Below are 16,440 nucleotides of genomic sequence, written 5' to 3' on the forward strand. Positions count from 1 at the left end.
CGTATTGTGTTCTTTCTATATATAAAATATAAACTTGGGCGGTTTTCTGGCTATCCAATTCCTGCTTTGTGCCACTACTAGAGAAGAGTTATGACAGCTGACATAGGATGCCAATGTTAGGTCTGTATTCTCAATGTGATTTTAGTTCAGATAATTGTTGAACCTGTCAGTTTAAAATCTAGAAGATTGAAAGTCTTAAATACTAAACATAGAATTGATACATTACAATGAGGGAGAAAATAGGAACAGTGGAGTAGTAAAACCATAAATATTCTGCATCAAAGAAGCCCAAGTGCAAACCAGTAGTATTATCTATGACTCTTTTTTTATAAAGTATAATGCAGGAAAAACGAATACGGAGGGTTCGTTTGGTATCCTTTTATGTTTTTGCTTAAAAAAAGCAATCAAGTTATAGCAGTTTTTTTAGTAAATCAGTCAGCACAAGAAATGTTGCCTTGGATGCAATATTCATGCTTAATGCACTGGGAAAGGCTGCTCCTTTACAAAAAGTATAATAAAAAGTGGTTTAACCTTTTGCTTTGCCTATTGTCTTATGCAAACTACTGCTGTGAGAGGTTGTGTTTACCGTGTTGAAGAAAAAGCCTTTAAGCTATAAGGAGTATTTCAAGTGAATGAATTTAGTTTATGGCATTCTTTAAATTATTATTGCAACAACACCCCTCCTTACAAATCTGAAGTACTCCCTGCATCTGAATCCCTCCAGCCTGAAAACCCTACCCTTTTTCCAGACAAAAAAGATTTTCTGCTTTTAAGGATTTCAAGGATTGACTCATTTAATTCCTGCAAAAGTATCATGTTATCTCTGTGGCATTCTGGGATTGTTATTATTATGCCACGGTTTTTTAAGTAGGGAGGCTAAAACATAATGAATAGCTTACTATTTTTCAAACAGCTTATTTAAAAAAAAAAAAATGGCATTTAACTAGGTCGAGAATGAAATTGTCTGGCTTGGAAAGAATTTTTATTCTTCAACTGAAATGCAAAATTGTCAGAGGATGTTTTGGGTTTCCTTCCTTTTTGATCTATTCCATTTTTAAAGTACATTGGCACGAAAAAGTATTCTGCAAAATTGTTCACAGATGCATACAAGAATTTCCATGACATTTCATCTGTAACATTTGGGGCACACATGGCTTTGCATAACTATGTGTATTCAGATTTCCTGGGATTAGAAATGAAAGGAATAGTCTTTGTCCACCTGGCATTTCCTAATATACTCATTTTTCTCTAATAAAGAGTTTTGTTTTTCTTGCTAAGTTTAAAATGATTTGATTCCTAGCATTCAATCTAAAATCAAAGTCTTGTATGGCAGTTGTCCTGTTAATAACACTCTGGCTCTTTTATAAGCCTTTCAATATTGAATTAGATATATGCTCTCTGATCAACAAAGATGGCAACTGCTGGCGTGCCTATTTAACTTCATCTGTGCAAAAACCAATCACCGTTTGAAGTTATGTAAATGAGTTGTTTACTGCTAATTAAAATGCATTTGTATCTGGGCCAAGGGTGTTCTAAACAGAATGTGTGCTCTGAGCTGTGCATCAGCCTCTTACTATACAGGCTCAGGGAACATGAATGCTTAAGGAACTGTGCAGTAAGATGAAACATATTATTTGAAGGGTTCCCCTGACCTCCACTAAATCTAATGCCTGCTGTTGTCAGAGGTCTGTTCTTGGGAATATAATACTCTAGGGGTGGTTACTATGAAATTAGACCTGTTACTCGACCTGTCACAGTCTGTTTTAGCTGCTCTTTTCCTTCTGGGAAAAAAAGAGACATATGTTTAGACTAGCTTCAGTGTATGGTGCATATAATATCTAAAGCAAGAGCACATTATATAAATGGATGTTTTGCCTACTATGTTAATAGGAAAGACTAGTATTTAAATATGCAAAAATGTATCTGTCACTCACTCTTTATACATAAATATATATATATAACAATGTGAAAACTTCTCTGTGGGCAGACAATTTTCACTTGGCAGCTTTTGTACAACGAATGAACTGCCAGCATGCTATACACTTCCCCCATTAGTAGACTTACAGGCATCATCTTGCAGTGTTTCTTTTAGAACATGTAAACATCAATAGAAATATAGGATCAAAAATATGAAGCTTGTTTATATTTTTTTTCTGGGTACTGGTGAATTATTTTAAATTCAGAAGATCAAGGTAACAATGTAATGAATGCTAAAATTAGAGTTCTTCTCTACATTAAGGATGTTTGTATATACTGTATGTATGCAAACATTGCATTAGTAATGTCCAGACTACTGGAGTATAAACACTGAGTTAATGGCATTTCAGGGCATTTAGTCACTGAGTATCATGATCATCCATGACATTCAATATCATTCTTTCAGGATGATAATAATGCAAAATGGCAGCTTTTCTGTTACAAGGGGAGCAGACAGCTTGGTGGCAATGACAGCCAAATGCACATTTTACCTCAAACATGGGTAAAACAAAATATGCAGCAGAGTGATGATGACACATGTGACTATAGCTGGCTGCTTTTTATTCCTAAATTCACCTTCAAGTTTCTCAATAGCAAATGTGGCTTATGATGAAGGTGGCGTCTTAAAGCTAAAAGGTATTGGAATCTGAAATAGCTGACCAGCTTAGAAACCTAAACCTCTAAGCATAATCATCTGCTAAGTAAAAAATCCTATTACTATGTTAAACATATCATTTCACATTTCATTTAAAAGGTGTTATGTACTTTCAAATGTTGCAATATCTGATCCTTGTCTGTCCTATATAGATATGTACATTGTGGGCTGGGGTGGGGTAAACCAGCATAGAATTCTTAAAAAAATATTTATGTTATAGAGGACCGAGGTATGAACTTAAACTATACAGATGAAGTGGTTGTGTTTTTATAGGGGGTTGCTAACACTTCAGAGCAGGAGATCATTTCTCTTGTTAATCCCAAAGGTGGTGGCAGGTGGATCAGAATTTGTTGTTCAATTTACAAAAAATAAAATTAACAGAAAAAAAATAAAAAAATCTTTTTCAGTGCCACACTGGTCAGTTTTGGCTCTTTAGTTATCACTTATGTTGAGCTTCATTGCGTTTTAGACACAAAATAATCTTTCAAAATACAATTTTTGTCTCCAAAACGTGACATACTTAACATCTAAAAGCTGAGGTTAGAACTCAAACTGTTTTCTCAGCTGGCCTACAGCAATCATGTTTGAGGGCTGCATGTAGACATCCCTCCCATGTGGAATTCTCAGTGGGGGTGGGAAGCCCTGCTGTGCAGCTTTTCTTTTAAACACACTCTGCATTAGAGGAGGATTCTGCTTTAGTCATTTTTGTATTTTTATTTGTGAGAAAGTTTGTTAATATGTTTAGTATATTATTCAACATATTTTATTCAGCTCCTCTGAATGCCCCTTTTCAGGTTATTTTTATCAGGTGTCGTGTAATTACTTCTTCACTTTGCTAACCTTAATCTCCAGTACCTTTTAAACTGTGCTGAACTCTTAGGTAATACTTTCAAGCCCCCAAGCTAAACCATCAGTAACAGATGTGAAAGCAACTGAGCTATCACCAAACACCATGTAATTCTTACTTTTGTTTCTTTCACATAGAAGTTAAAAGTCTGCACTCAATTAGAGTATGCTGAGGCTGCAAACCACTAAATTGAGGGCGATGTTTGGTTTGCTAAGAGAGTGATCAAAATATAAGACTTGTTGCTTGATCTGTGAGAGCTTCTTGGCTGAAGGCCATAATAACTGAGAACACTTTTTTTTTTTCTACTGCTGAGGTGCTTTGGACAATGCTTAGGTTCCCTGCAACTGCCGGAAGACTGTGCTTTATGGATCACAAGCTATATAGTCATAATAAACAGCACACCAAGCAGTCTGGCTTTTATGAGTCCTAGTCAGTATTTGTTTCTAAATCAGATATTAGGTTGTATATTCCAATAGCTTACAAGCCAACCAGATGGGATAACAGATCTGAAATCGTTCCCCTGGCTGCTTGCCACAACTCAGTATGTTTTCATTTGAACAGCTAAGTAACCATTCTACTTTCCCCTGTTTGCAAGAGCTTTCCTGTAAGGTCTGAAGGGAAGTTAATCCTCAGTTTCCTGGAAAATGTGTGCTTGTTTAATAGATGCTGCAATGTGCCTTACCAGCTCGGAATTGTGTGAGTTTACGACTTTAGTTCCATAAATGTTGTGCAAAGAGTTCACATTTTCCCCCTGAGTATTATAAGCTGATGACTAAAATAAGAAAACAATTTCCAGTCAAAATAAAGCTCTCTTTTGTTTTGTCTGGGAGAATTTTTTTCCCAGCATCTTATAGGACAATGCTTGTTACACAGTAAAGTATTTGACATATTTCCAACAAATGTAAGACTTCTGGCCAAAATAGCATAATATCCTCACCTAGGTGCATAACAGTTCATTAAACCTCAATTGCTAGTGGTATCTTCAATTTCCATCCATATGGATGTGTGCAAGCTTTCAGTTTCATACATTAAAACCTATTGCAGTGATAGAATAATATAATAGCACTGTTTGTTTTGTTTCCTTTTTAAGCAGTTGACTGAATAGCGATGTGTGAATTAAAGGTGAAATAACAGAACAGCAAACAACTCTTTATTTGCTCACATTCTTTACTGTAGCAAATGTGAAAGATTCCTGGGGAATTTTGTTTTTCAAATCAAGACCACCCTACAAAAGTAGGAAACTGCCTTTTCTAGCCCACAGTGCATGTGTATTCATGTTTTTCTTTCCATTCACGGATATCTCCAGCTGGGAAAATATAGTGTGTACAATTCACTGTGCCTTCAACTGACATTTCTCATAAATTGCAACAGAAACACTGTTATCAGCAGCTTAATAGCAGCTCTACAGATCAAGTCTCAGCGTGACACAGAAACTATGGTAACCAAATTTTCCAGGAAGATAAAGAGAAAGGAGGCTTAAGTAGGAAAGTAACTGTAAGAATATTGTAAATAGAGAGTAGAGACCAAATGACCTAAGAGCTGATAAGGAGTTGATGGATTAATAGTATTTTACAGTAAACTATTTGCAATGCAGCTGCAGCAATTTGTTATCAAAAGAGCAATGTTTTAATCTCCTCCACTGCAAATTGTGTGGTCAATGCAGATTTACAATTCCTGAAAGTATAGGAAAAAAGTCAGATATTTCAGACATCTGTTCACTTCCCTCATTTTCCAAAAGAAGAGGTGTAGTCTGTCCAGATAAAAGCTTCTATTATCTATGTTATGTACATAACAATTGTCATGCTTGTTGTAAAACTCCTTGTGTTAGCATCACCAGTCTAATTGCTCTACATTTACATGAATGGATGCCCACAAGGCTTGAATCAAACAAAGGGAGTGAACATATTCCCAGAATGTCCTACTCCTACGATACAAACCGCAACATCCATCGTTCTCTGTGTTTTTGTTTGTCTTTTTGCATTTATCATGATACTAATAAATTTATAAATTGTTGTATGTCTGATATTAGATAATTCCTTTATAGTAATAAAGCAATAAAATATCATGGTTTGATTCATGGCCCCACTGTTTGTCCTTCCTCCCTCCTCTACACTTGCCCTTATCAGCATTACATTAAAGCCCCAGGGTGAGATCACAGCATGCTACTTGCTTCTCTCTATGAGGGTAATCATTCAGCTAAAGTAGTTTAGTGGCTGTTTCAGTAATTAAGAACAAATAAGTACACTGCTCATATATTTTCTAAATTTACCATAAAAAAAGCCAATGAGGTTTCCTACAACCCTCCCTCCAAACAAAAAAGAATACGCACAAAATAAAAGCTGTTGTTTAATTTATGGGGCTGTTTAACTGTAATGTGTAAATTCAATAATGAATAAAAAAAATTCTATATCTAACAAAATCATTTGAATATTTATCTTTGCTTCTGCAATGATGTATTTTCCTTTCATGTGTGTGTGTGCATTTTTCTCTTTAATTAGTTAGAGTTTAACTGTATTTAAATTGCATTTAAGAAAAAAAAAATCCCTAGGCTTATGTTTCCGTTACAACCTTGTGGTTGTAATCAGTGACTGTCAGTCTTTCTGGTACATTGCACAGTGTGATCTAGGCAGCCTATCAAGGTAAACTGCTATTTCACTTCCTCATGCACCAACTCAGTCAGGCATGAAAGATTAAATCAACAAACTGACAAATGGTAATTAATAATGAAAGAGCTGTGTGTGGCTTTGAGTGTTAAGAAACTGTAGTTTGCACTTTGCCATGAGTTTAACGGACATTATGCCCTCTGCTTAGCTGTGTTTTGCTCAATATCTTTTACTGATCTTTATGTACATAGTTATATTTATTATTGTACTTAAATAGTGCCAGCATATTGTCTTTTATTCACATAAATCTTTTCCCTGGCAGATTTAACAGTGTAAGGTCCCTATCACATATGTACGCACCATGGCCACTTTTATCAGGAGCCAGTCAACCTTCCTTATTATTTTTTAAGTGTGGAAGAAAAACCCACGCAAACCCATGCAAATGCAGAGAGAATATACAAATGCTTTGCACTTAGGGGCCTATTTACAAAAGTTTCAAATCTATCCTTATCTAACTCTTCTAAAGGTTGCCTTACATGAGGTGTATTTTCCCATATTTACATATGACCCTAAAGGCCCCCATACACGGGCCGATAGAAGCTGCCAATATCGGTCCCTTGGACCGACTCGGCAGCTTATCGGCCCGTGTAGGGGCAGAAATGAGGGGCCTGTTCGACCGATATCTGGTCTGAAATTGGCCAGATATCGATCGGCCAGGTTAGAAAATCCAGTCGGATCTGGGACCGCATCGGCTCGTTGATGCGGTCCCCGAACCGACTACCCCATTGCCACGTGCAGAATTCGATCGTTTGGCTCCAGGACCAAACGATCGAATTCGCCTACATGCCTCCCCGATATCGCCACCCGTAGGTGGGGATATCGGGTGAAGATCCGCTCGCTTGGCGACATCGCAGAGCGAGCGGATCTGCCCGTGTATGGCCAGCTTTAGTACGCTGTTTCTGAGATTAATGTGGCTAATTTTCTCTTGGCATACATTGTCTCTGAATATTCACTAAAGTACCTTAGTCTATTGGCTGGAATCAAACCTAGAACCCAAGAATTGAAAGGTAGTAGTGATGACCATCTGACAGTGTGTTGCCTGTATAAGAAAGAACACCTGCTTAACACCAATTATGTGTTCTTAATATAAGTCTGTGGTTTGTATAAAAATGTCCACAGCCCTTTTAAAAGATGTAGATATACAGTAAAAAAATATACACAACTGTGCATATGTCACATGACTACTACCAGACACAAATGTTAAGCTTTGCATGATAGAGTAATTTAAATGCTTTCATTTGATGATCATGGCCTTTACACTTCATGGAGCAGCTGTGGTGCAATGAAAGTTGCCTTGGCAATGTAGCATTTCTCATAGTGGGTGGCCATGCTCACTTGAGCAGCTCGGTTGCAAATCTATTGAGACTCAGGCAGACTCCTTGATCCCCAGCCATGGCTGTGGATGCTGATTCTGAAGTAGTGAAGCATTTGCATAATTTCTTGTTCTGACTTTTCCTGTTAAGGGAATTGAGAAATATGTAAAACCAGAATAGTTGCAGACAATGTAATTTTAAACAGGCAGAAAATGAAAAGGCCCAAATGTATTTACACATACATGTACAATTGTAATAATAAATCTTTATATGTGTATTTATACATACCTGTAGTTTTGTTTGGTTTTGTGTATCTATTGTGTTTTTCGAAACATAATTGGTGGTCTTTGCTCAAAATAATCAAATTCACTTAAATAAAATCAATGATTCTGCAAAGATTCATATGCAAACAAAAAAACTGACATTTCTACTAAATGCCACCTAACCTCACCTTGTCACTGTTAGTCCTTATACATAACTTACATGTGCATTAAGATAATCCAACATTATGTTCTGTTAGTTGTTATAGATTACTGCTGTCAGGCAACTGCAAATAAAAAAAATCACGGTAGAAGGAATTGTATTTTGTATATGAAAGGTTTTTATCAACTGAGTAGACAGCAACAAATGAGTTTTGACCCCTATTTATTTGCAGTCAGTAAGGTCAGTAACAGCAAAAAATGTAAATGCCTTATATACACAAATGTATATAAAGCATTTACATTTTTTGCTGTTACTGACCCTATAACTGCAAATAAATAGGGGTCAAACTCATTTGTTATATCTGTCTGTCAAGGATAGGCAAATAAAATCATTCTTGGCAAACAAAGGAAAAGTTTTCATCCTACTATACAATTACACAGGTATTGCTTCAATATTCATTCTAGCATAGATGCTATTTCAAAATGTTTTGTATCATACCAGAAATAGTTAGGAAATAAATCATTACACCCCTCATTAAATGTCTGGGGAAAGTGAAGAGATAACAGAATACTGTATTTGTTTGCCTGACAAATCTTTCTGCACCTTGCTAAAGTGAATCAACGTGTATGTATGCTAATGAAAGTGGCGATTCTATACACAAGATATTCTGGCCTTGCTTATTGTGCTGCAAATCTGTTCATATGAAGGCAACTAAAGGCACTTTGTATTTTTATATCTCCCAAGCTGGTGTTACAGTTATGTAAATATAAGCAACAGCTACTCATTATTTATAAAATTCCATTTACATTAAAATAGGAAAGAGCTTTTTTGCCCGTAAAGAAAATTTCTGAATCCTGAAGTTTCACGTGGCACTTTACACCTAAGCTTAAAATGTCTCAAATTGCCTCCTGCAGCCTCCATTGACTTGAATAGAAGAAGCCGTAATGTGCCAACACTGGTATTTTTAAGGCTTTAACGTATATTCAAGTCAATGGGAGCTGCAGGGGGTGATATAGTGTGGTTTTTAGCTGAGTGATTAGCACCATGCCTACCAATAGCTAGTAAAGAGAAGTTAACACCTTCCTGCCTTCAAATTTTCATTTGGGTAATCTCTTGCAGGACCACATTATGTCTACTGACCTCCAGCCAGACAACCCTGCTCCATGCACTATGTATTATTATCTATGGCCTTTTATTTTCAAACTACACAAATGATAGGATGAAAAAGCCAAAATCTGCAGGAACCACTTGGTGGGAGGTTTGAGGTAAAAAGTTAACCCCACATTCTCCTCCTGGAACTCTTCCCACAAAAACTCAAACTTCTTATATGCAGTTACAGTGGAAAGGACTGTAGGGTTTTAAATCCTTGGCTTGTATGTAGGCATGGGCCACAAGCCAACAGATAAATTGCCAATAAATATTCTGTTTACCTTTCCCGTGTCAACCTTTTCATGTACTAAAAGAAAATATTATTATTCTTAAAAGGTTATCAGTAGCCAACCCAGCTGTGAATTTCAATCTGTTTTACATTAGTCATTGCATCAGCCAACGTGTTATAAGAAATATGGGTTTCTCTGATTGGTGATATGAAAATTAAAACACATATATATATTTTTATTTAAATATATAAGGGGAAGGCAGAAAGTCGAGGGGTAAGGTAAGTTTGAGTGTTAACACTTTAACCCAGTGTCTGTCAGCTGAGCAACAGCAATTTCTAAGTGCATCTAGTTACTATGTATTTCAGTAGCATCTGCTTAAGCTGTTTTTTCTTTTAAGCTATTTGTTTTACAAAGAACTCGTGGCTGTGTAGAGAATAATGCCACATAAGCAGCTGCTCTAAGCCTCAGTTGATTGAAAAGAGATATATATGGCTCTCAAATAGTTTCTTTTACTTATTCTAAAACAAAAGCAGTATAGTAAAACAAGACTAGCTGGCAATAGGACTTGAAAAGAAGAGCAGCCTCTTTCTCTCTTTGCGTGTATGCGAGCACATGTATGTATTTAGCTTTTTCTATGTTACGTTCTTCATTTTTGTGACACATATTGAATGGCGGGGAAAGAAAAGGGGCTTTGCAAAGCAATTCAGCTTAGTTTCCTTTAAAGCAAGATTTATGAATGTACTTTATCTTTGTTTTTAGTGAAATCATGTGCTGAGTGACAGCTGAAAGCCGAGGCCTTAGTGCCCAGGGATTTAATAAAAGGAGACTGAAGTACTCTCACTGCTGTCTAACGTAAAAAACTGTTTTGAGGCATAGCCAATTCTTGCAGTAAGATAAGCCCATGGCATGCTTTTAACACACCATGCTTTAAAGTATGCGTGTATTCTGACTTGTTCTGTTCTTCATTGCCTTGGGCCTGCTTTTCTTTGAATTGTTGTGTCATAGTTATTTCTGCTAATAATGCCAAACTTTGCTTGCTTACTTTTATACCATCACCAGTGGATTAAGTCCTTGGTTGGACAAAGAAGACAGAAGGGGTCATTTACAACCACAAGTGCAGTGAGCAAAGTGACATTTTGAGCGCAATATCCGTGTTTTTTCCCCACAATGCAGGGTTGTCCCATAATGCAATTGTGTTTGCATTTTGACATGAATCGGACAAAATTGTGTTGAAAATGTTCTAAGTCTGGCTGGTGTAGTTTTCAGCAGAAGTTTCACTTAGAAGTTAAAGGAACATTTTTTGATGCAAGTACCTTAAATGAATGGGAATTTTTGTACTATTGACTGTAAGGGTATTTGTGCAACCACAACTGTGCTAGCTGTTGTAAATAACTCCTAAATACTATACATGAACTTGATTTAGCATAAGGCCACTTTCTTATACAGTTGTCATGTTAACATTAAAACGATATCAAGTTTTTATATTGCCATAGCCTTGAGAAAATTCTAATGCTCTTATGGCTGCAAGTTCGTTCTTGCCCAGCCTACTGCAAAGTTGCTTGAAAATAGGCATAGAAAGAGATTGTCGTTCTTGGTTACCAGAGAAATGCGGCTATGTATGTTTGAGCAACTTTAAATTAAATAGAAGGTATAATTGCTGCTCATCAGATACCGTAATGTCAAATACCTATAACCAGTTTGCTAGGAATTCTGGGAGTTCAACTAGTTTTGATTTAACACCACTGAAAGAGATGCAGTATTACTAAAGTGTCTGAAAACAAAACTGAGTATACTTTATATTTGGTCATTACCTTCTTATAGTATTCTGTATATATGAATAAACCCTCCAAAATAGTAAATGGCAAATGTTAAGAGGTCATATATTACAACTCAGCACCCAAAGGCTGACAATGGCTGCTGTGTAAACGTATGTTTTTGACAGAAGATAATAATATCCATTAAGAGACTGCTTTTAATGAAAGCTGAAAAGATTGTATTTGTCCTTGTGTGTTTTATTTTCCCATGTGATAGTTTTCTAGAACAATCATGGCTTTTTCTATGGGGAGAAGGAAATGTGGGGGGGGGGGGGCAGTCAATGCAAAATAAGCAAATTATATTCTTGCAGAGTTTAGTCATTGAAACCTTGGACCTGCATTAACTTCACAAGAGTAAAAAGGAAATAATATGAATGGAAACCCTGGAGTTTGTGTTAGGCCTAATGGAACAAGGCTGTAAAGGCTGTCAGAGGTTTTGATTGATTGGCAGCCACATTGCAGTCCCCTGAGCAAAGCAATCATGCTCTAGCTTTTTCTGAGAGGATTGTGTGTGTCACTCAGGGTTACAGATTATCTTCTAGTAAAGCGCTTATTATAGATAAACCATGTTATGGGTAATAATTTACACTGAAATAAGTGCACGGAATGCATCTATCAGGAAAGTTCATGCCTACATACTCTTGGGGGAAATATATATATTTATATAGTTTTTGCATTTCCTTGTCAGCAGTCTATTAGCATTCAAGCGGCTGTGTTGTGTAGGGTAAAGATCATATTTACTCAGCCACCCTTTCACCCCATGGTAATTATATGCTTCGATAAAGACAGAAACAGAGCAGATCTTAGAAATTATATTAAGATAATAGCATATTAATCACTGTTTAATCACCAGTCATTTGCAAATGTTTGGATTAGAATTTACACTTGCTGGGGTGCAAGGACCTTGCAAACAATGCTTTTAAACTCTTTCCTTTTAATCTTTATCATTAGACAAGTAGAAAAGTGTTTTTGTATTTATTTTGTATGTTTGAGAACACAATTATCAGAGTTCCACACTGAAAACTAACAATTATCATGGTTTATGGTTGACTCCATTTAGCCCCAGTCAATAGCTATTACTGGATACCTGCTATACCTCAAAAGCCACTATACCATATCCTTCACTGAGCATATTTAACAAGACTGAAACATTATCAGCCTCATTTATGATGCATGGGGCAAGGTTCAAAGTGCTTGCACCCAGAGGCACAAACCAGTGTTGCTGCTAGAATGGAGCACTTATATGGCTCAGATCAAAGAGAAACCAAGTACTACTTCTGTCGGTGCCATAGATTCTACATTGTATGGCACATAAATGCTTTCATAGCTTGAAAATGATCTTAGATCATTATCTTAAATCATATGATCTTAGTTATCATTTTTTCATGTTTCTGTGGTGTTAATTAGCAGTAAGAAACCATTTGGATTCTCTCATTATGCTCTCATTTATTTGGTTATGTAGGTCAATGTTTATAGCATTAAGAAAGCCTTTTCTTGGCTGTTTTAAATTTTATATGTTATATTATGTTCCTTCAGCAAGGAAAACAAGGAAAATAGACAATGGGTTGCTTCCCACTGGCTGCAGTAGAAAGCACCATGAGTAACACAACTAACAACAGAGTAACTGTTGTGCAACAATGTGCAGTCTCTACTCACAGTGCTTTCATTGCCCTTATTAGCTGCATCTCCTGATTAAAATGATCTATTAGCCATACCATTTATCTACTGCTCTGCTTTTGTCTACTTAACACAACCAGTCACAGTTGTTTGTGGAAATAGAAGTAGTCTGTCAGCATATTTTTGGAATGGGTCTGTTTAGTCTTCATTACTTTGTTAAATTCACATTCCACTCTTTGTACAGGAGCATAGCTCGAAGGCGTGTGCTGTTAAGCAAAAAGGTAATGGTGCGCGTTTACTGTAAAGGATATGCATTCTAATTCATCCTTTCATTGGACATTTTATTTTCTTTAGAAAAAAAGCATACGAGTCCTAAGAAGTCCTCAGGACAACATTTTTCCTTCCATGATAAATCTAACATGCTTTGTCTGAAATGACTTGTCTGTTGCTTTCTGCAAGAAATGAGTAAACACATTCATAAAGGCAAGCCTCATGCATTTCACAAACTATTGCAAACATTTTTTTCTGTTATGTATACATACATAACGTAATTTAAAGGACAAGAAAACCTCAACAATAAATAAAGCTGTAATAATTGCCCATTAAATGAGTAATAACGCTGAAGGGGAAGTGACACGGGGAAAATAACAACATAGCACCAAAATGTAAATGCCAAAAAGGGATGGTGCGTGATAACAGTGGTAATAATATAATTTCTAATGTGGCGGTTTGGGAGGGGAAGTACTAAAGGAACATTTTGGAAATCTTTTTTTTTTCAAGTTCCATTCTCCTTTAAATGTGGAGCTTCTTTTTTGCCTTTATAGGCTATGCCTTTATAAAATCTAGAAAGTTTTCTAATGGACTAGGAAGCTAAAGAGACAGCACAGCCATTACTTGCAGAAATGTCCATGATTTATGGCAAACCAAACCATACTATAAATGATGCAAATGAAACTTGCAAGCAGTACTTCCTCTGGGGACTACATGAAATAGTAACAGAATAACGACAACGTGTTTGGCAACTTGAATGTCTTGAAAGGAGAAATCCAGCAGGTCTAAAAATGGATCCTGTGGTCAAAAGGAATGTTGTTAAGTATCTGCAAGTTATTTATCTTTGAAGTTTTGTATTCGTGGAAATGTGAAACAGTTGTAATTTTTATTGAATTTATAGGACTATGAAAGCTCTGGAAAATTACAATTAGAAAAGTGACTCTAACATTTTATTTTCCATTTAACTGTTTTGTAGTGTTTTCTAATGCTATATTTATAGGGAAAATATACCCCCCACCTCTTTTGACATGAGCTTAATTAGTTGGGCTTATGTAGAACAAAGTACATAAACACTTTCTGATTTTTTTTTATGCTTTGCCACTGATATACTTTTGAGCACTAGTTGGGGTGTAAAGTGACTATCAGTACTTTATGTTAAAGTGAATGGTATATATAGTGACTTAGCCCTAACAATATATATTCCTTTATGCAATGTTTATGTTCATATTTCTAAAAACAGTAAGAAAGAATCCAAGTAATGTTTTCTTTATAAAGTGTGTTTCATTTAATATGTTATGGCTTGTAAAAAATAATCTATTGATCATGTGTATAGCAAATGGTATTTATATTAAATTACTGGGCTGCACATATAGGATATGTCAGTTATAATTTCTTACCCCTTCTTTAAAAAATGCAGAACAAACCTCCAAAAATGTATGACTAATATATGACTTATTAAATCAAATATTCAAAGAGTCAACATTCACAATGACTTGTACAATAAGTCACTGGGTCTGGTGTCTGTTTAACAAGATGTGCTTTGGGATGTTGACCTATTTACCGTGGAACTCCACATATAATGAAAGAAAATATAATTCTAATATACATTAATAAAACATTTTCATTGGTTTTAGAGCTATTTGTATAATGGTAACATATTTTACTTCTTGGTAGCCTGCTTTTCCATTTGTCCTAATTAGGGTCCAGGGGAGGGTAATTGCTTATTACCTGGCGAGTCAGTCTATACTGAATCTGTGTCTAAGAACATCTTGTCTATTCTGTTTTTTTCCCCAATACACTTAACGCTTCCGGTGTGAAATACAGCATTTTAAAATAACCATCACAGTGTTTTTTCAATGTCCCTGAAATTCCATCTAACGATATAATGGGGGAATGATTATTTCTAGTGAAAACAGTTTCACTGCTTTAAAGAATTGCTTATTAGGAGTCTTTATGATTTTGCGAGGCCTCAGCTGGCCGCCAGCAGAGGTTTAGGAATGTGTTCTCGAGGGCCTGGTAGGGAAAGATGAAAAGGACCCAGTGCTGGCACAGAAGCAAATAAATGCTTTGACTATAACTAAAACATCATAATTTATGAGACTGCTTTCCACACTCTCCAGCACAGCGTGAATAGATAACAGCTTTTGCTCTAGCACAGAATACTGCCTGCTTTGCAACATCTCCTTCTGCAGTGTCATAGAAAAAAAAATCTCTTTCACACCTTCATATAATCATTCATTGTAGGAAAAAGCGAAGATTGCAGATTTCACCTTTGTTACAGTTTTTATTGCTCAGGAGAAACATGAGGTTATTGTTGGACTTGTGTGGAGATTAGTAAGAATTTATTATGCCTTCTCTCAGTAAGATTTCATCTGCAAGACTCTGGCTGCAGCACCATCTTGTTTCCCTATAACAATAAAAAGTAGCTCTGATCACTGCTCTGAGCTGCACTAACACTCTGTATTGCTCTGCTTCTCTATCCCAAAGGGTTTTTTTTAGCTGGAAGCATTGATCTCATTCTCTGTCAGACATCTGAAAGAATAAGATATGTTTTGTTGCGTGATTGCTAAATGACTTCCACAAACAAGAGGAAGAAACTGTTCAAACATTGATAATGAATCATTTCTGCATGCCCTGCACAATGTGCTCAGGATCCTAAAAATAAAGCAGAAGATGTTTTAGGGAGATAGTGTAGAAACAAACACGAAAAGCCAGCTGATTACAGTCACATATACTTTATGTTTTCAGACTGTGAAAGAATTCAAGACATTTCAGGGCACGCCCGCAAGTGCAGTAAGCAAAGTGCAATTTTGAGCAACATTGTCACTTTTTTTTCCCCACAGTGTGTTATTTTTCCAAGAATTTAGCACCATTGTAGTCGCAAGAGGGTGATGCACTTGATGCAGTTGCACTGCACCTGGCACAATTGGTACCAAGACACCAAAATGAATGCAACTGTGCATGGTCTTCTCCCCAAATCGGGTGCAATTGTTGGGGGACATTTCCATTTTTTGCTGGCTTGTTTGAGTGACGCGTGTGCCCTATTCTTTTGCACAACTGCACTGCAGTGATTGACACAGGACACTGAGGGAACCCTGGAGCTACTGCCTAATCAAAAGGTGGCGGTAGCTTTAGGGTTCTTAAGTAACAAAAGGCACAGATTCTTAAGAAAAGGGAAGAAGGGCTAAGCTCCACCAAGTGTAACTATTGGGAGGTGCAATTTTGATGCAGGTACCTTTAATTAAAGTGGTTTTACACACAACTGATTGTGGGGAAATTGGTGGGGCCACAACTGCACTTGCAGATGTAAATGAGCCCTTTTATATGGTGTTTGCTTTGAACCCAAGTGCAAACTAATGTGATTTGTTATATTATCAAATATGTTTGTTATGGCTTGGTATCTTATGGCAAGTGGCTGAACCAATAGGATTGATACCATATGACTGCCATACATATATAATATATAATTCCATTCCACGGAA

At 36.3% G+C, this 16,440-nt stretch overlaps 1 protein-coding gene across 6 annotated transcripts in view; it reads left to right on the forward strand.

The window, feature by feature from the left end:
• Positions 1–16,440, forward strand: part of znf608 (zinc finger protein 608) — a 56,488-nt gene that overhangs the window by 22,005 nt on the left and 18,043 nt on the right. The window lies entirely within an intron of this gene.

The sequence above is a fragment of the Xenopus tropicalis genome, chromosome 1, assembly GCF_000004195.4.
Source record: "Xenopus tropicalis strain Nigerian chromosome 1, UCB_Xtro_10.0, whole genome shotgun sequence".
NCBI classification, from domain to species: domain Eukaryota; kingdom Metazoa; phylum Chordata; class Amphibia; order Anura; family Pipidae; genus Xenopus; species Xenopus tropicalis.